Source organism: Gavialis gangeticus, unplaced genomic scaffold (genome assembly GCF_001723915.1).
Source record: "Gavialis gangeticus isolate Ggan-Ray unplaced genomic scaffold, GavGan_comp1, whole genome shotgun sequence".
In the NCBI taxonomy this organism is placed as follows: domain Eukaryota; kingdom Metazoa; phylum Chordata; order Crocodylia; family Gavialidae; genus Gavialis; species Gavialis gangeticus.
In genome coordinates this window covers 2,768,445-2,793,603 of record NW_017728983.1, presented here as the reverse complement: position 1 = coordinate 2,793,603, position 25,159 = coordinate 2,768,445, and the positions used below count along the sequence as shown (strand labels likewise).

General features: G+C 43.2%; 1 long non-coding RNA gene across 2 annotated transcripts in view; it reads left to right on the top strand.

The window, feature by feature from the left end:
* LOC109294466 overlaps positions 1 to 24,407 on the top strand; it is a 79,484-nt gene extending 55,077 nt beyond the window's left edge. For both annotated transcript variants that reach the window (XR_002096528.1, XR_002096527.1), the window contains exons 3-4: positions 16,844 to 16,964; positions 24,071 to 24,407. This is a non-coding gene — a long non-coding RNA (uncharacterized LOC109294466). The remainder of the gene's footprint in view (positions 1 to 16,843; positions 16,965 to 24,070) is intronic.
* Positions 24,408 to 25,159: the final 752 nt, after the last annotated feature.

Below are 25,159 nucleotides of genomic sequence, written 5' to 3'. Positions count from 1 at the left end.
GGACCTGGTGACCGTCTATAAACTCACTAGGGGGGACCAGAAGGGTTTGGGGGAGACGCTGTTTCCCCTAGCGCCCGCTGGCATAACAAGGAGCAATGGGCACAAGTTGATGGAGAGGAGGTATAGATTGGACATCCGCAAAAACTACTTCACAGTTAGGGCGGCTAGGAGCTGGAACCAACTTCCAAGGGAAGTGGTGCTGGCCCCTACCCTGGGGGTCTTTAAGAAGAGGCTGGATGCCTACCTGGCTGGACTCATTTGAGTCCCGTTTCTCTTTTTGGGGTTTTTTTGTTGTTCTCCCGCCCTGGCGGGGGGTCGGGCTAGAAGATCTACTAGGTCCCTTCCGACCCTTAATCTATGAATCTATGAATCTATGAATCCTGGCCAAGGCTTTGTTTAGCTGAGTCTTAAAAGCCTCCAAGGATGGAAAGTCCAAACCTGTTCCAGTGCTTGACTACCCACCTGGTGATAAATTTTTTCCTAATATCCAACCTAAACTTTCCTTGCTGCAACTTGAGGCCATTGCTCCTTGTTCTGTCATCTGCCACCACTGAGAACAGTCCGACTCCATCCGCTTTAGAACCCCCCTTCAGGTAGTTGAGGACTGCTATTACTAGGATGCTATATGACGAGGATCATATATGTAACAAGTTAGACTCATGTGCTTCCATGAGTCTAACACTAATGCCACCATCCTTTCTTCCATCCCCACATGGCTCTGTTTCATTGACTGTTAGCTCAGTGGCTTTGCTGGCAAGGGAACAGAGAAGACGGACATAGTATAGAGGAAGTGGCTATAATAAATGGTTCAGGGTGGCAGAAGGGAACTCATGCTTGCCCTGTAATAGAGTGCAATTTAAAAAGAAAGATTAAATATATTTCAGTCTGATTGCTTCTGCAGAATGCCCTTCATACGGCATGTCACAACACTCATTGCTAGGGAATGCCAAGCCTCACACAGTTGCCTGATTTTGGCAAGGATGAGCTTGTGTTGAAGGCTGATTGTTGTTGGTATTGTGGTGAAAACAACACAGATTGGCAGAAATACTACCCGGCTTCCAAAGGTGGCTTCTTATTTTTGAGCCCAAGCTCAATTCTTGTGACATGGACTTTTCTCAGGCATTTTCATTAGGAACAATCAGTCAAAAGCCTAGTCTCAGAACTCCAGATGCCCAAGGATGGATGAGATAACAGTGCTCTGAGAGGGGTCAGAGATGAGAATTATTAGCAGAGGTTTTTTGCTAACACAACACTAGCTCTCGAATTTCATTTCAGATAAAATATGCCAATTTGAAGTATATCTTCTCCTTGTCACTTTGGCAGAGAGAGATTTTATTAACACCAATGGCATGAAAACAGAGGTCGGCAGTGCTGCCCCTGTGCAGATAAAAAGACGCTAACTCACTTAGGCTGTGACAGCAGGCAGCAGCTGTTTTTATTTTATATTCATTTTTACTTCAGTGGGAGTTTTGTGCAAGGGAGGAGCAGGACAGCAGGGCCAAGTTCAATGACTGACTATTGTAGTACAAATATTAAGAGTAAGGAATGGTGAGCTGACATTGTGTCATCCGCTGCTAGCAATCTGTACATACAGATAAAATTGTTATAGTGTGTTTCCAAAGGTGCCGAGACAAGTTTCTCAGTTACTCTAAAGCAATGATTCCCAAAGGGTGTGCTGTGATACACCACCATGCCATGAGAGTGACAGATTTGTGCCATGGGATCCTGCTGTGTGAGGAGGTAAATGCTTTCCTGTTCCATCTGGCACCCTGTGCCTGACCCAGCTACTCCAGCAGCACCGGTAGCTGGTCCTATTGGGACTATCACTGCTGCTTCTGCCTACCTTGAGGTGGCTCCTTTGTCAGCAGCCCCCTTCATGCTCCCAGCAGTGTGCTCGGCTATGACTTGCAGGCAGGTGGACCCACTGATGCAGCCTAGCTTGTCTCCTCCCCATCTCCCTTGCTCCCAGGGCTGCTATGTGAGACCCAGAGGAAGCAGCATCAGCAGCAGGGGATGCCCTTGCCCCCTAAGGGACAGCCCAGTGGATGGGAGGGGGCAGAAAGTGGACAGAGCAGGGCACAGCTGAGCAAGGTTCAGCCCTTGTTGCCCATTAGCTAGATCAATGATTCTCAACTATTTTAGCCTCAAGACCCCCTTCCTACCTTTTCTGAATTTAGATTATATCTCAGTTACTTTCAGCTGGGGTACTGTGAAATTCAGAAGAGTTATGGAGGGGTGCCTCCAGGCTAAAAAGCTTGAGAACCACTGGTATAGAGACTAGTCCTTTGCTTAAAGAAAGATGTATTTGGAGTCATTATTTTTAACAGTATGTCTCAGCACTGGTGTGATTTCCTCTGGCAAGGGAATGGAATATATGTTTTGGAAAACACCCCCCCCCCCATAGAATCACAGAGAAGTGGGGCTGAAAGGGACCTCGAGAGCTCATCTAGTCCAATCCCCTGCCTGAGGCAGGATAATCCCTATCCACCCATCCATTCTTTTCTAACCCCAAATATGGTGATCAGTTCAACTCTGAGCAGAGCAACAAAACCCTCCAGCCAGCAACCTCCAGCTTTGGTTTCAGCAGAATCGTTGGCATGTCCCGGTTACAATCCCCCGCCTTGGCTCTATTCAACACCCAACACCTCTGGGAAGGCTTAAAAACACCCTGACATATGTAGCAGAAATGGTAGGCAGGGAGAACTTTTCCATGTATATGACCACCTTTTCAGGTGCAAAAGTGAAATTTGCCACCAATTTTAATCCAGAAAAAGGTGCCCCAGGTATCAAACATTTGGCAAACACTGCCTTAAAGGATGGTGGGTGCTGATATACACAATGTGCCATTCTCCAATTCTAAACATTTGCATTTAATTATTTTTTCTGCGTGCCAAATGCCTACTATAGTAAGAGTTGTCCCTCTGGCAGTGCAGTGAATATGGAATTGTGAGGGGATGCTGTTCAAAATTTGGACATACACATCTGGATCCAAATTCCTAGATTAATTTTGGCTTGGCCCATGAGGCCTCAGCAAGGGGAAGTGTAAAGTGGCCCTGTTGGAGACCAGAACATGAATGGCCTGGAGCTATGGGTGAAGCAGAATTGGGATGGTGGGGGAGGGACCAGGATGAGAACTGGGAGCATAGTGGAAGCTAAGTGCTAGGGTGGAAAAAGAAGTGAAGGCAGGACTCAGAGAGCAAAGTGAAGGCTTAACCTGAGCAGGCTGCTCAGTGTCTAAAGGAAATGCACTGAGCAAACAGCAGACAGCTGACCGCAGTCTGTAACTGCTTTTTGTGGAGGACTTTTGAGGAAAAGAACAGTATTGCCAATTTCTGAAAGCAGAAAATGGCTGGATCTCAGACACCTCAAAACCTCAAACAGACAAGGGAAACCTTCTAAAGTCTCCAATTTACCAAGAATTATCCATAACAAACTAATACAGTATCCTTAATACAACGGTTGACAAACCAGCTAATTGACCAGTCAAATATTGTCAATTGACCTGTCAACTGACTGCATATTTGTTGACTGGTCAAAGACTATGGCAATTTTACAAACCTTCCCACCTCCCCACCCATTTTTTTGCAGTATTCTTGACAGAAATATGATTTTTTATTTTGTTTTTATACAGTTCTTAATGGAAAATTTGTGCTTTTTCTGTAGACCTATTGCCAATTTTTTTACAATGTTTGCGCAATATTTCACTGGCCAATTGAGGCACCTTTATCTGACTGATCAAATACCCAATCCTACTTAATACATATATTTGGTCATATATTTGGTCACTAGAACTCCACAAAAGTCACCAGATCTTGGCAAAATGATATGTAAAAAACATGGAGAGGGAGCATTATCGCAGAGAAGCAGGGTTTCTTGTAAGGTGTGACCTAATCTGTATACCTGGGGCTGAGAATAAGGTTATTGATTTCTTAGCATTTAGATTATTGTGTGCACTGTCAAAGGAACAGACCAGTTTATAACTGAGTCACAGTCTTGCCTTGACTGTTATATACCATATATATAATATAAAATATAATGTATAATATATATAAAGTGTGTGTGTTCGATATAATATATATCAGCTTTGTACACCAGCTCAGCTGTACTGAGAAAAACCACTGGTGAAAGGGTCAGGACCAAGGCTTCTTAAATCTCTGAGACCAGACTGTTGATTGATTAGTCCTATTTAAAATGTCTAAGGGTGGGACAAACTGTTAGTCAAGTCCTGTTCCCCAATACCTTGCTCAGCATAGCTGAGGGAATGTAAAATGGGAAGGGATTAGTATTTGGCAAACACAGTCTGGCTTAACCACCTACCCCTTGCTCACATGCAGGGAGTGGGGGGAATAGCAGAAATGCTACTTGCTGCATAGACTACTCTCACCCTGTGATAGAAGCTGTGAGGGCTATATCCTATATGGGGTGAAATGGGTGCCATTATACTGCTGTGGTCCCTTGGGTGGGCACCCACAGAGACTTATAACCAAGCCCTTTTAGATCAGGGGTCCTCTCAGTCACTTTGAACTACCCTCAGACTTTGCAGATGGCCAGAGATGAGGTCCTAATATTCTGCCTCAAACCCAGATGTGAGTTTTGCAGGTCTGACCCAATTAGTCTTCTAATGTGATGGGACTTGCTTTAGGAGAGAAGCTTTCATACTGTAGACTATTTAATTTGAAGCCGATAATAAATAGACTGTTCAAGGTATTTTCATACAAAGGTCAACACTGTCTGATATATTCAAAGAATTTAAGATAAGTAGAGGAAATGGCATCAGGAGGATGATTTTGATAATGATACTAATCTTGTTAAGAGTAGCAGGAAACCACATATCATCGTGCTGCTATCATCTCAAAAAATGAGTCTGGATCTTTTTTGGCAGAACCAACATACATTAACATTAACTAGCTAGGCAGGAGACTTTAATTTGTGTAGCAGCTGCCTTACATAATGCAGACTAAAAAAAGATTGTATTGCTATTACGAAAGATTTGGTCAAGCTGAGTACATTTTACCAGACATGGTGTCAACCTTCTGTGTCAGCCTTCCCAAGCCTTTTACAGACCTGTTAATGATTTATCATATTGGCAATAAAAAAGTTGTAATAAATTAGCGTATCTACATGCGGAGAGTCTATCATTTGGAAAACCAGTCTGAAAGTTATAGGCCATGTTTATTCAGGCAGCTGCTGTTTTTCAGTTAAGAGGACAGTAGGGGGTAGAGATTGACATTTTTGTGCATTGCCAGACAGGCGGATGGTATGTTTGCATCTGTGAGAGCCTCTGAATGTTTGGAGAAGCTCTTCGTTTAAAATAACCCTTAAGGACCGGTTCTGTGCAGGTGTTCTAGGTAGGTGTACACTGAATCATTATGTGCAAAGGGTTACTGAGTCTTGGCTGGGTCTTCCCCTCATGCATTTTCCTCCCAGGAGTTACCTGGACAATGTATTTTACATTAAACAGTCTTTGGAGAAAATGCAAAGCAAAGTCGCAGGCACATGGACAGGTCTTCACACTCTCATGTGATCACCCTAAGTATCAGGTTAAAGCCCAGGGCTCTCTCTGGCCCAGTGAGTCTTGAATTCCTTGCTCCACAGTGGCACAGCTCCATCAGTACAAGGGATGGAGAGTCCCATCCACAACAGCAGACTAAAACCTATGGGGGGCATCTACACTTGTGCTTTAATGTGCATTAACCTATTTTAATGCACATTAAGGCAATACAAAAAAGTGCTCTTTAGTTCATTCACATTAAAATAGGCTAATGTGCCTTTTTCTAGTACCAGCGGGTGCTAATTAGAAGCACCCAGAGTGTCACATGTATCAGTGTCCCCAGGCTGAAAAATGGCACCAGGGCACTTTGAACAAAGCTCATTAAATGAGATTTAGTTTAAAGCATCCCACTACCATTTTCCAGTGAGGGGATGCCAATACACATGACATTGGATTCTGCTCCAACGCGCTGTAATTACAGCACATTGGAGCAGTCTCCCTGCATGTGTATAGGAACCTTCACAATGGAGGTACTAAATTTAATGCATATTACCTAAAGTGCATTAATGAATGTGTAGACATGCCCTATAACTTTGTGGGAGGCCGGAAAGGTGGGTTGAGGAGGAAATTGAACCTGGGTGTCTTATTTCCTGAGCAAGTGTTCTAATCAATCAGTTGTTGCATAGAAGGCAAGCACTGCCTTCATCTCATCCTTCTCCTCCAGACATATTTTGAAAGAAAAAAGTAATCTATCTCTGTTCTTAGTTGGAGCTGGTCCTGCTTTGAGCATGGGGTTGGACTACATGTGACCTCCTGTGATCCCTTCTAACCCTTTTGTATTATTCTTTGGGAAAAGGTGCTAGATGCTTACTTTCACAGTTTGGTTCTGGGCTGCAGATTCCAAGAGAGAAGAGGCCTCTCTCTCTGCATCCCCAGCTGAGGCACCCAAGCTCCAGTGCTCAGCCTTTCCTATTGTCTAGCTCTAGGCAGCTCCTTCCTCAACATACTGAGTTGTTTTTTGGTCTCAGTCTGAGATGCCCAGCTCTCTCCATCGGCTACATAGGTGGACCTATGCATCTTAAACAGGGTTTGGGATTCTACTTTGTGGTCCATATGTTTAAAAGCTAGGCATTATTATGTCAACATTTCAGTTACCCCTTTTATTGCCTATAGCATCTTCACCTGAAAGTAGTGTTTTATACTAATAATTTTCATGTTCCAATTGATTTGAATAAAAACAAGGAAGGACAATGGCAACCAAAACAGGAATGCCTTCTGTACATTAAAGAATTGTCCATATGTTCATTTAAACTTAAACAAAACAGAAGAGTCTTATAGGTATTATATAAAATATTTAAAATATTCCATAAGATACTGCATTTCCATGACATTTTCTTGAAATACTAATTGAAAATTACACAATGTCAAGGGAAAGTCAAACATTTTCTGAAATTTTAGTTTAAAATTATCATCATCATCATCTGAATCCTATCCACAAAGTAGGAACACAAGGTCATCTCTTATCACTTGAACTTGCAACTGTTTTATTTGATATAGTTTGTATTGCTGCCTATTCATTAATGTCCATGATAGTAACAGTAGTAATTGTAATTACTTCTGGTTGGCTTCTGCTATATATCCTAGAATATATCGCATCTGATGAAGTGAGATCTTGCTCATGAAAGCTTATGCATCTCTGATTCGGTTAGTCTGTAAGGTACATCTCTACCTTGTCTTCATCGCAGAATATGTTACAGGAAAATCCCATTCACAAGGTCCTGCAGCAGGACATAGGAATATCAAATCCCTGCTCACTTTCCTAGTAATTTGGCAATTCCAGGATGGTTCTTAGTGGATGTCTGTCCACATTTTGGAGTCTTTGCAGAGTTTGGCTGGCCGTGAGCAATAGCAGCCTCTATTGTGGAAGAGCAAAAGGGTTATTTCAGGCCCTGTAGGAGGTGCCGGCACTGTGTGAGGTTTGGAATGGGAATGACTAAGGCAGGGTGGAGCATGAGGGAGACTTGGGGCCTGGTCCACGGCACTGGAAAGATGCCCACTGATTTCAGGGAGGCTGGACTCTGTTTCATCTCACCTTGCCAATCTCTGTTCTTGCCCTGGTTCTTAAAGTGAAACTCTCTCCTCAGGTAACCAAGTACAAACCCAGAATTGTTTTGCCAGCATAACTGACGGCACATGTGGAATTTATAACTTCATCCTAATTTCCCTGGCAACAGAGAGACATTGTTCCCATGGGGCTTTTCTTTTTTTTTTAAATACCAGGTCACTATCTTGCAGGCAGAGAAGATGGGGTGATATCCTTCTACCTTTGCAAAATGTCATCAGCAACAGTAAACAGCAGTGTCAGAGCAACATTTACAGGAGGGAAGCTGAAGGCCAGAGGGGCTGAGTCTGAAATCCTGGAATAAGATTATAACTCAGGTAGGAACTGAGCCCAGGTCACCTGAATCCCATTCCATTCTCCACACCAGGAATGTCGAACTCACAGCCCCAAGAGACATGTAGTGTGGCATGCAGGGTGGGAGAGAGGCTGGAAATTCAGGGTTGGAGCCTACTGTGGAAATATGGGGTACAGAACCCGCTCTGTAGCAAGTGTGTCAATGGCTGGGGATGAGTGACAGCTATATCAACCACCACCTTCACTCATGCAGCTGTTGCACCCACATCTGGCTTATTGCACCCTGAAGTCCGATTCTAGCCCAGGTGCTTTGTTAGTTTTGCACTGTTGCTATAAACAATAGATCACCCTTCATGAAAAAAAAATCAATTTCAGTGCTGTCCTCACTAGACCAGCCATAGCTTAGCCTGTCTCATTTAAGTATTAGTATAAAGCACTTTAAATATTATCTGGGCAGAACATTTGTATATTTTCTTCTTTATAGAAATGCTGAGTCAGTAAAAAGGACAAGATCTCCCTTCCCCGCCCCCTTTTAACAATGCTCAGCACATAGGTGGTGTTTTTTTCATGATTGAAACACTTTACACACACTTTAACGCTCACATAAAAGCCTGTGAGCAAGGTCAGTAAGTGTTAGTGTCTTCATCTTATAGAGGGTGGAGAGCTAAGGTAGAGAGACAGATTTTTTTAGAGTGCATGCAAAACATGACTCCCGCCGGAGAACAGAGCATTCTGATCTCTCACAAACACAAATGGGGCAAAACATCTGCCTGTTTATGCTGTTAACACTCCCCACCCAAATGGTGTGATCCTCCCCAGAGGGAGATGCAAATAATCCCTTTATGCTTCTTAACTACCTCTCCAGAATACCAGGAAGCTTAAATAATTCATATTCATAAAATACTGGGATCCTAAAATGAAAGGATGCTCAACATTCAGAGCAGTGGTACATGCCACTTGCCACTAAACTGCAAAGATTTTTTCTCATATCTCTCTGCAGGCTCCATAACTCTCTCCAGCTTCTTTGGACCCTGTATGGACAGGTCTAGATTTATTGCTTTAGGGCTCCTTAGGGAAGTAAATCCTTAGCAGGGTGTCACTTTCAAATAGAAGCCATATTGCTACAAAGGCATGTGAGCAGCAGCAGGTTCCATAAATGTGTGATGGCATTTTGTCATTGCAAAGAGCTTCAGTGTCATTCAGAGTACCAAAGAGATGGTGTGATGATTGCATGCAATACTGCTGCATTTTGATGATGTTTTGCTATAAACTATTGTGACAGTGCTACCAGTCCAAACCACTCCTTGTACCACAAGGGGACAGAAGACAGTTGTTTTCAAACAGTTGTGTTGTGGGCCAGCTCAAACTGTTGATCTGTAACTGCTTCTCCATTTGGTATATTTTGAATCATCCCTCTCTGTTGAGCTCTCTCTTCTGCATTGAAATCACCAAAGACAGTCTCATTTACATGACCGGTTGTCCAGTATTGTCAAAATCGGACCAAGTTAAGTCTATCATGTAAGCAATCACGCTTGCTCTAAAGCTTGCAGCCTGCTTTATCTAGGCTGACCATTTCTACACTGAAGGTTGAAATAAAATCTGGGTGCAGATGTCTTCCTTAGCTACTACCAACACTTAACCATCACTGCACACCCAAGTACAATCAGCACTCATCACCATTGTACAACCAAGCACTATCAGCAGCCTCTCATACTTATACAGACAAGCACAAACAGAAACCTCCCCCCAGTACACCCAAGTTCCACCAATACCCTTCCAGTGTTGTGCATCTGAGTATCACCAGTACCTACCCACCATGACACATCAGCAGTAGGATTATACTTCTATCACACCACCACATACAACCAAAAATATACTGCCACAGGCTGTGTATCAATTTTTCCCATTGACTAAGAAATTAGCTGTTGTTTGTTTCCCATTGATGCAAAGGGAGGAGTTATAAAATCCTTCCAAGTTATGCTTGCAAAAGAAATCCACCCCCCTCCAGAAACTTGTGTATACTTTGTCCTAAGCGTTGGCATTGGCATTTGTTCCAGAGGAGCACAGCTATCATAGTAGCTCATAGATTGAAATCTGTCCTTGCTGTAACTGGGGCTTGAACTATTAGCTGCTTTGAAAACCTTAGACTGTGATGGAAAGCTGAGCAGGTGCCCAAATAAAAACTTCAGCACAAACCTGCTATGCTCATGGTGGCCTGAGCTACAGGGAAGGTTAGGCAGTCATCACATTCAGCTCTTCCTGGGGTCTGTACATCATCTTCACCTTCAGCTTCAGAGATGAAGAAGTGAAATACTTTAGCCTGGAGATGATACCTGCAGGGATCAGTGGCCTGGTCCTTGTCTGGGAGGAAGGAACTAGGTGTCCTAGTAAGCTGAAGATGAATGGGGATATATTTGGAAACTGATGCCACTTGCACCAAGTCCATATACTCTCAGTAGGAGGTGGGGACATCTTGTCCAGCTCTTCAAAGTGTTTCCCTTTTCTTTCTAGTCTTGTCTGCATTCAGGAGGCATCAGCTACTCTTCATCCAAAGGCTGATCTCTCCCAGGCATGCTGACCCCTTCGTAGTGGTAATGGTTGCATCAGCTGATAATGAAACGTTAGTGGGTGTCACTAGCACTCTGTTGGCAGCTGAGTCAAGGGAGTCTCACTCTGTCTCCCTATGGTCTCATCTAGGTACTGTGAATAAGAGATAATATGGATCTCTGTGTGGCTGCACAAATGAAGGCCTTTGGCAGGGAGGAACCCTTACCCATCATCGTTGGTGGTGCAGCTGTGGAGTAGTGGTTGGGCAGTAGCGGTTAGTTTAGTGCTTGGCCATCTGCTCATGGTTTTCATATGTTAGCAGTACCTTGTGGTCAAAAGCTGCAGAGATGTTCAACAGTATGATGAAGATCTCATTTCTGTTCATGGCCAGGAGGAGTTCACCATTTAGTGCTACTGGAGCCACCACTGTATTCTGTGGTCTGAATCCTGAGTGTGAGCTATCCAGGAGGTTGACTGATGGCACAGATTATTGGAGCTCAGGTGGGTCTGTGTGGCTGGGTGCTAGAAGTGGAGGTGGGGGTCATGGAAATGCAATAAAAGCACAGGACCTCTGAGTGAATGAGCAGATCCCCAAGACTCTCCTACATCTTAGGGTAAATGAGGTCGGGAGCCCTTATCAATTTCCTAAGCCGTTCAGTTCCATGGGGCAATAGCACCTATTATTCCATACATTTTCTAAATAATTTATCAATCAGTCTAGTTTATCCAATTGATATAAACACACACACATAGATGTGCAGGCAAGCATTAGTCAAATAGATATTCACAATATCAATATAGCTCCACAGTGATGAAACAATGAAGAAAAGGAGCAGCTAAAACATCACAGTTAGTTTGCACAACGTGAAATTCCCCCTTCCTTTTGAGCATGTAAGTGAAGCAGTGATCTGCTGCTATATATTGAAAATGGGATCATATTCCAGGCAATGTTTCTTCTGCAGCAGAAGGGCTCAACCTTTGGGGCCTATAGGCCAAATGAGCAGTGTGGGTTTAGTCTGAGGGACGGATCAGGCCCACTACACCAGGATCATGCCCTGTGCCACCTCCCTTCAGCCCAGTGCACCTGGATTTAGCTCCACAGAACCACACAACCTATCTGGCCCATGTGTGCCTGCATCAGCCCCATGCTGCCTGCCTTCTTCTGGCCTTGCACCCATATTGGGCCTTGCACACATGGATCAGGCTCCATGCACCTGATCTAGCCCACCAGGCTATGATAGCTGGCCCGTAGAGCTCCCCACAGGTCCTGAAATTTGATAACAGGGAAGACTTCCAGGTTACGTGACACAGCTCCATGGGCTGGATCTGGCTCCCAGGCCAGGAGTTGAGCACCCCTGTTCTAGATGGGCTAGATGAGGGATTTCATGCTACCTACCTATTATTTTATGCTAATACTCTGCAGGTTTCTAGTGTGTTAACAGTTTTGTGTCAAAGTATTTCATGTGGAGAGTTACTGAAGCTTGACTTCCTAATTGAGACTTTCTAATTGTGTGCCAGATACCAATGGAGGCCTCCTATCAGAAGATACAGTCAAAAGGCGCAGGAAACAGAGAGTTAAATTTAGCAGCTTTGCAGCAGGGCTGGAGAGTTACATCATGTTGCTGTGGTAACTAACTTTCTGAAACCACAGTGATGTATGGTAAAGCTTTGGGTCAGTGGGTAATAAATTCTGTTTAAAAAGTGATTTTTTCCCCATCTGCTGATGTAAACATCATTAAGAGAAATGATGGCTGAGAGATGGATTTCTTTTTATATCAATTTTCAGACAAAGAAAATAATTTAAAAAAAAAAAAGTTGTTTGAAATCAGAGAGTGCTATAAATAAAAAGGCCGGTGATGGAGTGGAAATTTGCAGTGGTGATTGGTTTACAGCCTTCAGTAATTTGATGGTAACTCTCAGTTCCCTGTCTGAAGCTGCGAGATAGCCTTGGATTGCTCAGTGAGCATAGGGTGATGGCTTATCCCCCATGATTAGAAGAACCTCTTTTCCGGGAGATTGAATGTTTCTGGCTGGCCATGGAAAAAACCCTCTGAAGTGCTACTTAGGTAAATTTTTTTCCTCCCCTTCCTCTTCTCTTCAGTTTCTGTCCTCCATGTACCTTTCATTGTTCTACCCTTGCTCCTGCCTGACACATCATGCTGTCAAGAATTGCAGTCTGCCAGTCACCCTTACTGGCTTGAAACGGGAGCCAGTAGCATGGGTAGGTTGTTTGCCCAGACACATCCTCATTGGAATTGGGGACAAATGGGATCACTGAGTGAAATTCAACTTGGATGTAATTTGCTGAAGCAGAGGGGGGGATACAGGTGGCTTGTTCCCTTAAGGTTCTGTCCCCCAGTTGAATTGGGATTGGATCTGAAGGTCCCTAATTTGTGTTAGTTAAGCCTATTTTGAGGACTGTGCTTCCACAGCTAAACTAATACCATTAACTGAGCTACCTAGTTTCAAGATATTGTGGGCATGTCTATTCTCCACTACAGTGCAGACAAATCTACAGTCCTTTAGTGTGCTTCTGATGCAATGTCATCCTATCTGAAGAGCCATGATCAGACTGAATGGTATCGTGGCCAGAGCTCTGTACTGTTATGAGGCAGTCCTGGTACACTTGATTTGGCAGTGTGCAGAGGCTTGTTCCATGCCCTAAGCTCCTCTCCAGTACAGGCAGTCCTTGGACTCACGACACAATTGGTTCCTGAAAACGGCGTCTTAAGTCAAAACGTAACTTGGAACCGATTTTCCCATAGGAAAAAATGTTATAAATGGGGGATTGGTTCCTGAACCATGGCCTGATACTGTTTTCACCAAAAATAACCCAGAATTTTGTACTCAATTAATTATAGATGAGTAATATAGCTACATTAATGTATTTATATTGTAAATAGCAATCATATTGATTTGGAAAGACTTCTTTGAGGTGACTTTGCTGGACTCTTTGAAGGGCTCTTGGTTGGACTTTTTGAAGGGTTTTTGGCTGGAGTCCTCTGAGGAGCCTTGCCTACAGATTTTTCTGGAGTCTTGTCTGCTTTTTAAAAGAAAGTGTCCAAGGAAGTTTGGACAGATGTTCTCCAGGGAGATGGGTGACACAGCGACTTGTTCACTGGCACAGCATGGCATCGGATCAAGTATTGTAAAGTCAAAACTGATGTCTGAAAGTTGAAACAGGCTGTCAATTTAGAAATGCTGTAAGTGCAAAACATTGTAACTCGAAAGGTTGTAAGTAGAGGACTGCCTGTATGGGGCCAAAGCATGCACACCAAGGTAGTGGATTCCAGCCTTAATAATGTCATGAGGACCATCACTGGATGCCTTGTGCCAACTCCAGTTGACTGCTTACCAGTCCTTTCAGGCATTCTACCCCCTGACATCTGGAGACAAGTTGCCACCCTGGCCCTAGGTCTTAAAGACCAAGATCCAGACCATTTTCTGCACTATAGCCTAGTATATGTAAGTCAGAAAACCAACTACCACCTGAAGTCTTGGAACCCATTCTCTGCTCAGGCCAATAAACTCATTGAATCTGCAGATGGCATGACACCCACAGCCTGGACCTCCCGTCAGTGGAGCAGGCAATATGCTGCACAAGAACTGTGGCTAAAGAACTTCATCCCCAATGCCAGCTTCCACCCCCCAGGCTGGCAGCTGCCTCGCAGGGCCTGGACTGCTCTTAACCATCTCAAAACAGGTGTTGGATGGTTTAAGACAAGCATGTACTCTTGGGGTGTCTCCAGCCATGCTGGTTGCAGTTGTGGTGCTGCTCAAGCTCAGACAGACAACCACATCATCTGTGAATGCCCTAATGGCCTGGCCCTCCTTTGGGTGCCCTTGTCTTATTGACATTGACCGTTCTACCTGTCACTGGATTTCAGGCCCTCACCCAGCATATGAGTGTGGTAACACTCACTTCATCATCATCATTGTCATCATCATGATCATCATCTCCTCTAAAAAAAATGCCATGGAAAGGAAAGAGAGTGGAAAAGTGTCAGGGCAGGAGAATCCTAGCAAAATTCTGATGCTGCTGATGATACCACAACTATCTTGTCTTGCAGATTTTTGTTCCCAGATTATTTCCACATATTTGCACTTATTTTCTTTTTAAATAAATTGCCAGGAAGAATTGGATCCCTCATTCCTGGCCATTCTAATTGGGACTCAAATCCTTTTAAGTAGCTTTTGAAAATTTCAGCCTTAATCTCACACTTCCTGAGCTTCCAACCATCACACGTAAGATAGGAAAATATAAAGGACCTGAGATCTGCATGTCCTGGTACCTTGAGCAGCACAAAAACACACTGTATGATCATTGTAACAGTTTGCTCCTCAAATGGATGTGATAAGTCAGTGCCTACACGGTACAAGGGTAACACTTCTTATTATGAATACCTGAGCTACACATTGGGGAACTGACACAGAACACTGGAAGAGGAATCTGCTTTTGGAGTCTCTGTTTTGGGCTTGTGTAGCCTGATTCCCTTCCCAGATTGCCAAGTGATCAGTCTTTTACCTCTTGTCATCCTGTACGGTCTCAAACAAAGGAGCAGGGGTGCATTTATTACATAAATTAAGCACCACGCTACTCCAAGCCCAGTGAGAGTGAGCTACCGGGAGGGCACACAAAGGTGTCATCATGATTTATGGGGTAATTAATAAACAATTAAGGTGCTTTGGAGCATGGTTATACATTTTATTCCAGCCAGCCGCTCTGCACAGATTCAACTTTCATGTGATCCAGGATCCAGAGTAGGCCAAGCTGAGAAAGATGATGGTTTCAAGTCACAAAGCAATGGAGGCTTCCTGGCTTTAGTTTTATTGAGTCCTCTGGTGTACTGCCTAGGAGTTTCCTTGACACTGCAGGGACTCTACTCTGGCATCACATGTGGGGGAAGCCAGAAGAAACACCAGGATTGAAGCCTAAGGGGTGCATCTCTTTGTTTTGTTATTCCTTATCAGGCTGTTAAATGAATGGAGTGAGCATTCCTCAGACTGAATGAGTAGGCATCATGTTGACTGTGGTTGTGAAGCGTCTCTTCTTACGCTTCTTTTCAGACCATAGCTGCAATGTCCCCTGAAACTCAGTCCTGCAGGTTTTTTGGTTTTTTTTACAAAAGCTCTGACTGGTGTGTAACACCCTTTTCTCTTAGTCTAGCTCCATGATGCCAATTCTCATAATTCACCTGTGATTCTGACTGCCCAGGCTCACCCACTCTTATCCTTTTTCCTGAGTGGATTCTCCCAGTCATGTTATACATTTGAGGGGTGTTACCCAAATCTCTTGAACCAAGCAGTTTCCTATTCACTGCAAAGACCAAGAGCTTTGTGTTGCTGTAAGCAAGGGCAGTTTAGGTTAGATAGTAGGAAAAACTTGCTCACCCAGAGGGTGAGAGTAAACACTGGAACAGGTTCCCCAGATCGGTGGTGGACTCTCTATCCTTGGAGATTTTTCAGACCTGGCTAGACAAAGCCTTGGATGGGATGTTCTAGCTGGGGATGGTCTTGCTGTGAGCAGGAGGTTGGACCAGATATGACCTCCTGAGGTCCTTTCAAACCCTCAGTTTCTATAATGTTATGATTCTATGATTTCAGAATGGAAAAAAGACATTTTTTTTTTTAAATTTCTGTGGGGAAAAAATTGGAACATTTTGTTTGGATTTCTGACTTTTTTTTAAGGCAAAATAAAAGATATCTCTAGAGTGGAAGATTGTTGTTTTTTTATTTTGTTTTGTTTTTTTAAAATGCAATCAAAGCCTTTATTGAAGAAATGCTGAAATGGACTGATTTGGTAGTATCAAAGCACCTTGGGATATTTTTCAAGACACATTTTTCCAATTCAAATTCATTGAATTTGTAGCACATTCTATGAAAAAGCTCACTTGCAGCAAATCAATATTTTCTACTGAAAAATTGTTCCACTGGAAAATTCCCAACCAGCTCTACTAATGTAAGCTGAGTTGTCTCTTTTTGTATTAATGTCTAATGACAGAATACTTGTATCTTATGCTTCATTTGAGCCCCCTACCTGGATGTTGGCACATTAACTCCTCAGTGCTATGTTCCTGCCATTTTGAAGTCAGTGGCAAAGCTGCCATTGACTTGAGCAGGACAAGATCAGACTCTTGCTTATGAATAGACTTATCCCTATTTTTTGCAGTAACAATGACACTGGACTAGTTTTATAACAAATGTATAGCTCTGTGGGAAACACAGAAAGATGCAAATCCAGGGAAAGGATAAATCCATCAGATTGGGGTAGTACAGGTATATTCTTAACCTCTGATAGGATAAAATATTGTTAGATCTTCCTGGGAATGAGGAGGTACAATAACACTATTCTTTTCTGACTTTTCTTTTTGGGTTTTGTAGAGAAACAGGATCCATGACTGAGAGAGTAAGGCCTAGGGTTGGGAAGATGAAGACAGTGGATCTCTCCTGCCTGTGGAAATCTCCTGCCTAACTTAATTCAGGCTCACTCTTTATCCCAAAATTGGAATAGTAAGTATGTTATTTAGTATTTTGTATCTGCTGTCAAGGATTCTTGTTTGACACGTTTCAGTCATTCATACTGGGAGAAGACATAATACCGATGACATAGCTGACTCTTCATTGACACAAATGACAAATATAATGACTTGTTGAAGCTCTGGATTTGCTAATACTTAAAAAAAAAAAAAAAGATAATCATTTACTAAAAATAAGCTTATGAGGAAGGAAAGATACTCACAAAAATGTGATTCAGTTTTACCCAGCCCAAATCCAGAGTATGGTCCCCAAAGGTCTCTGAGGTGCTGTCTAGGTACCCAGTCATCAGTACAAGAAATAAAGCTGTGAGGCTGAGTTGTACCTTCCCCTTCTGTCACTTGACCTGTCTGACAGTAAGGATTTCATGGCTTCTTTCTTTCCCTTGTTTGATTTGAGCCCCTCTGTAGCTGTGTGTTAAAGGCTTGAGTAAATCAAGAAGAAAGAGTCAACAGATTTCACAGCTCTGGCACAGCAAAGATGAAGAATTTCACACACTGTCATAGATTAAAAGAAACAATAAAAAGATTGAAGCTGACTGGTCAGCTTTAAAAGTAACAGCAATAAAAAACAAAAGAACAGGCTGCAGCACATGATAGCAAGAAATGTCCTCTCGAAGACCAGCACACATTCTATGAGTACATCCAAAATACCTTACTGTCATCTCGAAATATTGACATCTACTTAAGGATCTCATACCATCTCCAGGCTTGATAATGGAGCCTCTTTACTGGAGGTACTATGCAATGCTATCAACATTATATCACTCATCAATATAGATTCCTTTAAGGATCTAAAACCCTACTTAGTGCTTGTCAATACCGTGTCAGCGACAAGGCTTCGAATGCCCCCCCACCCCACAGGTCTACTGATGTGCTCCAAAGTCAGGCGTTCACCCATGAGCCTGCTTCAGACTTGTGCACAAAACCTGTCCTTGAGCCCTCAGTTCCCTGAGAACAGGAACTCACTGGAGCAGACACATAAGTAAACCTGCAGTTCTGGAGAGCACTAGTGGATGGACTCAAGTGTGCAGGGTATATTCAGTCCATCCTACTGGAGAGCTGCTGCTGACATAATATAGACAAGCCCTCACTTGATTTCACTGAGACTTGAATGCAAGGTTTGTTCTCTTGAATAGGGATCCTGTCTTGAATCATGGCCTTAGGGAAGGTGAATTTAGCCCTAAACTTCTGTGACTATCTACTGATGCGTTAAAATTCTCTAGTCTGCATTATACAGGGTGCTTCTACACATGATGCTTTAACACGCATTAGCCTAAGTAACTGCACATTAAAGACACATGTTTACACATGAAAAATGGCACATTAAAGCTATTCACACCTAAATCTGATACCTGCAAACGCAAGTATCAAAATTAGGCGCAAATAGTTAAAGCGCGTTAACACTGTGTGTGTGGACTGACTTGGGACTAATTAAAGTCAGCAAAGGTGTAGTTTTGTGGGAAACCCAGAAAGATGTAAATCCAGGGAAGGGATAAATCCATTAGATTGAGGTAGTACAGGTATATTCTTGGGCTGCTCCCAGCATCCTAAGTTAGTCCCAAGTCAGTCCATACACATAGAGTTAATATGCTTTAATGCCTGCATGTGTAGATGCCTTCCTCAACATGCTTAATGCACATTAAGCTAATATGCATTAAATTTACACACTGAAATGCACATGTAGACACACCCACAGAGAGTCAGATTCGATAATCATAGTGGTTCCAGGGGTGTATTAACTTTCTCCTCAATAAATTGAATAGATTAAATTCTTTACATTGAACATTTAGGCAGATTTTACATCCCTTGGATCATTCTTTTAGTTTTTCTTAGCGCGTTCTCCATTTTAATGCCTTTCATACAGTGCAATGCAGATGCCAAAACTCAGCACAGGATTGTGGTAACAGTCTGATCGGTGCTGGATACTGGGTTATACTCCCTCTTATAGTTACCCCGCTTATAAAATCCAAGGATAGTATTAGCCCATTATACTGCAAACTTGCATCCAGCTGATTACCTATCATGACCCCTGCTCCATTTTTGGAATCAAAGTTTTCCACGAGACAGGCTCCCATCCTGTAAGCAGAGCTATAATTGTGCATACTGCTGCATTAAATTAATTAATTGTGCACACAGCTTCAGTAAGCAGAAGTATAATTGTGCACACTGCTGTATTAAAAAGCATGCTCTTTGAATCTGCCCTGCCTATACCACTCTACCACTCTTTGTGTCCTCTGTGATCTTTACCAGCTAGGGTTTTACATTTTTCTTCCAGATTACTGGTAAAAATATGTAACAACACTGGGATGTGAACAGACTTTTTGTAAACAGTGCAGCAAAAATTTATTCTACCTACCGCATTCTTTTAGAGCTAGAGATTTAGGGCCTGGCTAATTTCTGTGGAATTGTTGCTGGAATGAAGAATTCACATCTAGAGACTTGCATCATTTTATTTACTTACTTCCTTGTTCACTGAGCACAGGGGGAACCGTCAACCCTAAAAGGTAATTACAAGAAGTTGAATGATCCTTGCACTTCTTGGTTATAAAGTATAGTTGATTATAAAGCACCATATCACACCATTGATTTTTAATCAAAATTTCCCAATCAAATCAGTGCAGAACTCTGCTTAAATATTACTATTCACCCAAAAAGGATATTAAAACCTGAACAATGTCCCCCACCAGAATATTTTGTAGCAGGTCAAATATTGTAATCAGCATTGCCCCATTAATTTAAATGTAACTTTACTTTAATTGCCAGCAACTCCAAACATAGATTGAACATCAGCCTCCAGGCTCAAGATACAGCTGTTATATTTTCTTTTCTTCCTTTTTTTCTCCTTTACACTAATGTAATGCTTATTTAGGAACTGCAGCCATCTGTGTGTGCTGTGGCTGGCACTGCTAAATTTGCTTTCTTCCCCTCGTTTGCTGAGACTCATGGTACATAGAGTGTTTCCCAGGACAGCAGAGACTTTCTTTGATTGACTTTTCTGATTGTGTCCTAAGAAGATGGTTTTCAGTGTTCTTTACCTTATGAAAAAAGGTTATCAGCTGAAGATCAGTGCATGTCATGCTATCCAAGACTCTCTAGGCAGATCTGTGGTCTAAGCAGAGCTGGTCAGAAATGGTTTGGGGAAGCTATCCCCCCCACTTCCCACCATGGGCAGATGATTCTGACTGGTGAAGAGCAAAATTTGTTTGTGGTAATGTGCTGGGTTTGATGGCAATTTTGTTGAGAAGCAAAGTATTACTATAAATAAGTCTTGCTTTGCATATTCTCATGACAAAATTCACTGAGAACATGTGATATTCATAATCATAACTGCTGTTACCCCTTTCCCCCAGCACGATTTCAATTTTAAGTAAAAATGGGAGAGGGAAAGAGAGAGGGAGGGAAACTATCTTAGCCCCCCACTCCACCAGCTTGTTGGTTAGGGCACTTTTCCAGCTTGTTGGAGAATCAGGTTTCATTTGCACCCCAATGAATATTTATACTAAGTAGAACAGTTCCAAAAGGAGAAATCAAAAGAGCCCTGCCCCAGCATATCCAGCAGCTGAGTGGTTGGGCACTTGCTTGGGTTGTGGGAAATCTGGGTTTAAGGCCCTGTTCTAAATAAGGCAGACCAGGGATGATTGGAACTCATGTGTCAGAGGTGAGCTCCCTGCTCATCACTTTGGGGGCAAAGAAGGGGAAGTGCCAAAAGGTCTCAGGTTCATCTACATGTGGAATGGGGGAAAAAATCCAAAATCTTGAAAATAACTGTGATCTGAGGTTGCATAACACCTCAGATAAGAAACTGGTCCAGACACAGCTCCTCGTTGGCCCAAAGAATCTCTTGGAAGTTCTTACTTTCCCAAAGGGTCTCATAGCCACATTGCCCTTTTCCTCCTGACACATGACTACCTTGTAGTGTTTTGTCTCTAGACTGTATTATGATCTGCATCAATTTCCAATAAACTCTCCCATGCCTAAGCCTTAGACCCTTTCTCTGTATGCTCTGTATCCTCCAGTTCCCAGACTTGCTGCCCTCTTTGTGGGAAAATCACTATCAGTTGCAAAGTTGTTGGAAATGGTCTTTCCATCGTGTGGTCTTGCCTGGAATCCATGGACCAAACCTTCAGCTGGGGAAAATGCTCCATTATGGTTTATACCAGCTAAGGATCTGGGCTAGAATTTAACTCTGGATTTCCTACATCAAGGCTACATCTCCCATAATGCTAACAGAAAGTGTCTGGGAGATGTGGAACATTTTTGGCCCCCACTATCTTTTCTGCTGACCCTACCCCCACCTTCCAGCTATGAATAGACAACCTTAGCAGTCCCACAGTATTACAGCCCAGGCCCTTCAACTGTATGTTCAGAGCATCCTTGGGGGGGGGTTACCCACTAAAAATCAACAAAGTCACCTTTTAAAAAAGTCTATAGCATTGGGTTTAAAAAGTCCTGTAAGATTGCTCCAGGCCACTGTTGCATATTAGCACTTGGTCTGCTGAAGGAAGATACATGCCACACTGTATTCAGGAGCTCTGTGGTGTCATTTTCCAGCTGTCAGTATGATTAATGGACATTGTGTTTTATTTCCAGCTTTATCAAATACTAATTATGTATATGATAATTCTTAGAGCGGCAGTTGCTTTTGGTTCATTCGTTCTTCTCCCTGGAGACATATCAGGGATATTTCCCCTCTTTCCTGAAATTCTGTTTTAATTGCTTCTCTTCAACCTTTGCATGTGGTTTCATGCTCTATGAGGGTCAATGTATTGATCTTATGCTTTGATAAGGTCAGCAAAGATCAGGTGTGACATTTAGAAGACATTGCTCCTCCTCAAGTGGGCTTACTCATCAAAGTGTTGTCCAGGGGACTGAGTGGGAGAGGGAAGGAAATCAACACCTTCACATATGTTATTTAGTGCACATCTGTACCACTACTTTGGGCTGCTCCCAGCATCTAGTCCATAGATGCTGACCACATACATTACAAACCTCAGAGGTCACTCCCCTCTCCTGCCCCTCCACTCTCCTAGTGGTACTGAGACCCACCTCTGGACCCACCTATGAGCTAGACATAGCCTTCTGAGGATGCTCAGAAAGAATTGATTCTGGACATGTGTGGTAATCCTATTCTGCCAGGGTAGGTGTGTAACCATGCATAAGTCCAAACATGAAAGGGACACAAGTCAGATGGAAAATAAGGCAGAGGGACCCTGACTCTTTGGCTCAGGGAGATGGGCAGTGGAAGAAAGAGTGCTCTGTCCATGCCCTCACTTCTGCATAGCCATTTTATTTAAGGACTGTTATATACTAAGTGCACCATTTAGGGCAGGATCTGCAGGCCTACATCAACATAAATCACTCTATTATGGTGTAAAGTTACCCAGTTATCCCCCACCCCAGCAGTATCTATACTTTGCTGTATATTGTGTGTGTGCATGGCTCTCTGTCCGTCTAGTTAATTTGAACTGAGTTGGGGATAGCTCTTTGTTTAGATGACTACCACTTACTTGTGGGGCACTGTGAGAGCAGCCTACAGTTCAATAAACTGGTCACCTGTCATCTCAGGATCCTGGTCTAATTTATATCTGTAACAGCTGCTGCTGGATTTGCAGCAGGGTGCAGGATCCCTGCAAAGGCAGAGTGGGAAAGTGTGCAGGAAGTTGTTGCTTGCAAAAGCTTATGCATGTTTTTTATTGGCTCCTGAGGCAGGAGAGGGGAGAGGACTCATCCCCAGGGACTCAGCCAGGCTCAGCGAAGGGAAGGAGTCCTGGGACCACAGAGCTCGGAGCCTGCCTGTAAAGTGAACCTGCCCTTAGTGATGGGGAGAAGACAACCTGGTACCCTCTGTGAGGCAGAGGGACCCGTGGCTAGGAGGGCAGGGTGTTGATCTGAGAAGGCTCTGGGAAGAGTTAACTGAGAACCAGCCTGGGGCAGGGTGGGTAATAAACCCAGGGTTGTTTCTGTTATCAGCGCAAGGGCCTATGTCTGAGGATCGGAGAAAGGTTCTTCTGGGGAAAGGGGGCACTGTGTGTTTCTTGGCAGATACCACAGACAGCTGGAGCAGAGGAGAGCTGCTCTTCCACATGAGGCTGTAGCAGAGAGCAGGACTTCCAGAAGCAGCCACACCAGCCATGGCTATTGTGCTGCCAGTATGAAGGAGAGCTGATGTTTGTGTTAACCCTGTGTGCTCCTGTTGAAATCCACTGGAGTCTCAAGGTTTAAGCTGGGGAGTTGTACTGAGGGTTTCTTTGATTCAATTTGTACAGAGTGTTTTAATTCATTGACAGTTAAATTAGTGATATCCTGTTCTGCTATTAGCCTTGTTCATATGTTGACTGTTTTGTAAATAATTAACTGTGTAAATAGCTAGACTGTATGTACTCCAGTGTGTGGGGAAACCACAAGAAGGCACTCCATGGAGAGGTGGCCCCAGCCTCAGAGGCGGGGACATTGACCGAGGCTATTTGACACCCCAGGACCCTGAATTCAGACATGGCCATGGGTAGCACCATGGCTAGGGTTACATATCTGTGTACAAAATTGGTATAAATTACACCAATTTAACTCAGCTTTGTCTGCATCCCAGCTGCCTACTATTTGCCTCTCCTGTGTATGCACAAGATACTGTAGATAGAGAAGGGGGGATCATATCCTTTGGATCAGTAGCGGGAAAGTCCCTGGCATGACCTTAAATACAGGTCTAAGATCTCAACAGCCTAACTGCTTCACATGCTTAGGTATTTAATGTTCATGTTATGAACCGTACACGAGAAGTCAAGCATGACAACAGCTTTATTGAATCTACGATATAACAGATGCTCTCCAGGGAGCTGATTAGGTAATGTGTGTTTGGATTTTACTAACAGGTGATCCATAGTGCATACTGTGGAGGAAGATGAGCTAAGCTGTCCTAGGAGAAAATGCCTTTCCAACCCAAATCGGGCAATCAGATTGATCCTAAGCATAACGTGGGGCACAGTAACCAGCACTAGGAAAGATGATTGTTTGTACTACCTTACAGCACTGACTATGTCTGGTCAATTGTGCATGAAGGAAAAACACCCTTTCTGACTTTTGCAGGTAGGCAACTAGCAGAAGAACTGAAGCTTCAGATCTGATTATAGTCGCTGTCTTAATGGAGTACTGCAAGGGTTATTAACATGGGAAAGGCAATGCAGAGTTTCCCATCCTCCTCATTGCCTGGGAAAGAAGAAAATAAAGAGATGAGTTCATGACTTCTAGGGCCAGATGGGACCCCAACAGCCATCTAAGCTCAACCCCCTGGATATGCAGGCTGTAGAATTTCTCCCAGAAGGTGAATGAAAGCATATTTTTAGAAAGATCTTTAATCTCATTTTAACAACTCTAAGAAACAGTTAATCCAACCATCTGATAAGCTCTTCCAGTGTTCAATCCACCACCCACTGCTACGAAACTGCATTTTATTTCAGGGTTGAATTTCTCAAACTTCAAATTCCAGCTCTCATCAGCAAGAATGAAAAGCCTCCTAGTATCAGATAACCTGCCCACGTGTCAGTATCTATACATAGCCATCACATCACCTCTCAACCTTTCCTTTGGTAAGCTGGACAGATTGATCTCCTTAAAGTTCATATCCAAAAGCTCATCTTCCAGTTACTGAATGATTTTTGTACCCCTGTTTTGAAGTGTCAACACTGGGGGCTAGATGCACAAAAAGCACTTTGGTATTGCAAGGATCAGCATTGATCCACCTAAATTTAGGTGCCAGGATGCTGGGTGAAATTCATAGACACAGGAGCCTAGGCTCCTATACAGCACATGTGGAGATGTATTTGTCTTAAAACAGTATCCCACACAAGCCAGCATGCTAATTTTCCAACACTAGCTAGTAGGAAATGTTCAATCCTCCTTTCTCAGCAGTCAACTAATCATAGTAGCATCTTAGTTTGCAGCCATCAGTTTCCCCAGGTATCTAAATTCTGGTGTCTTGACAATGCCAGTCAGTTCAGTACCTACCTCATGGACAAACCTCATTGTGGTTCACTTTAGTAGCCGTTCTCTGGCAATCTTGTCCAATCTGCCTGATGTTAACCAGAGCACAGTGCTTCACACACCATTCACTTTGGAGGAGGAGCAGGCTTCTGTCTCCTTTTAGTTTAGTGGCTAGAGTGCTCAGATGTGCCATGG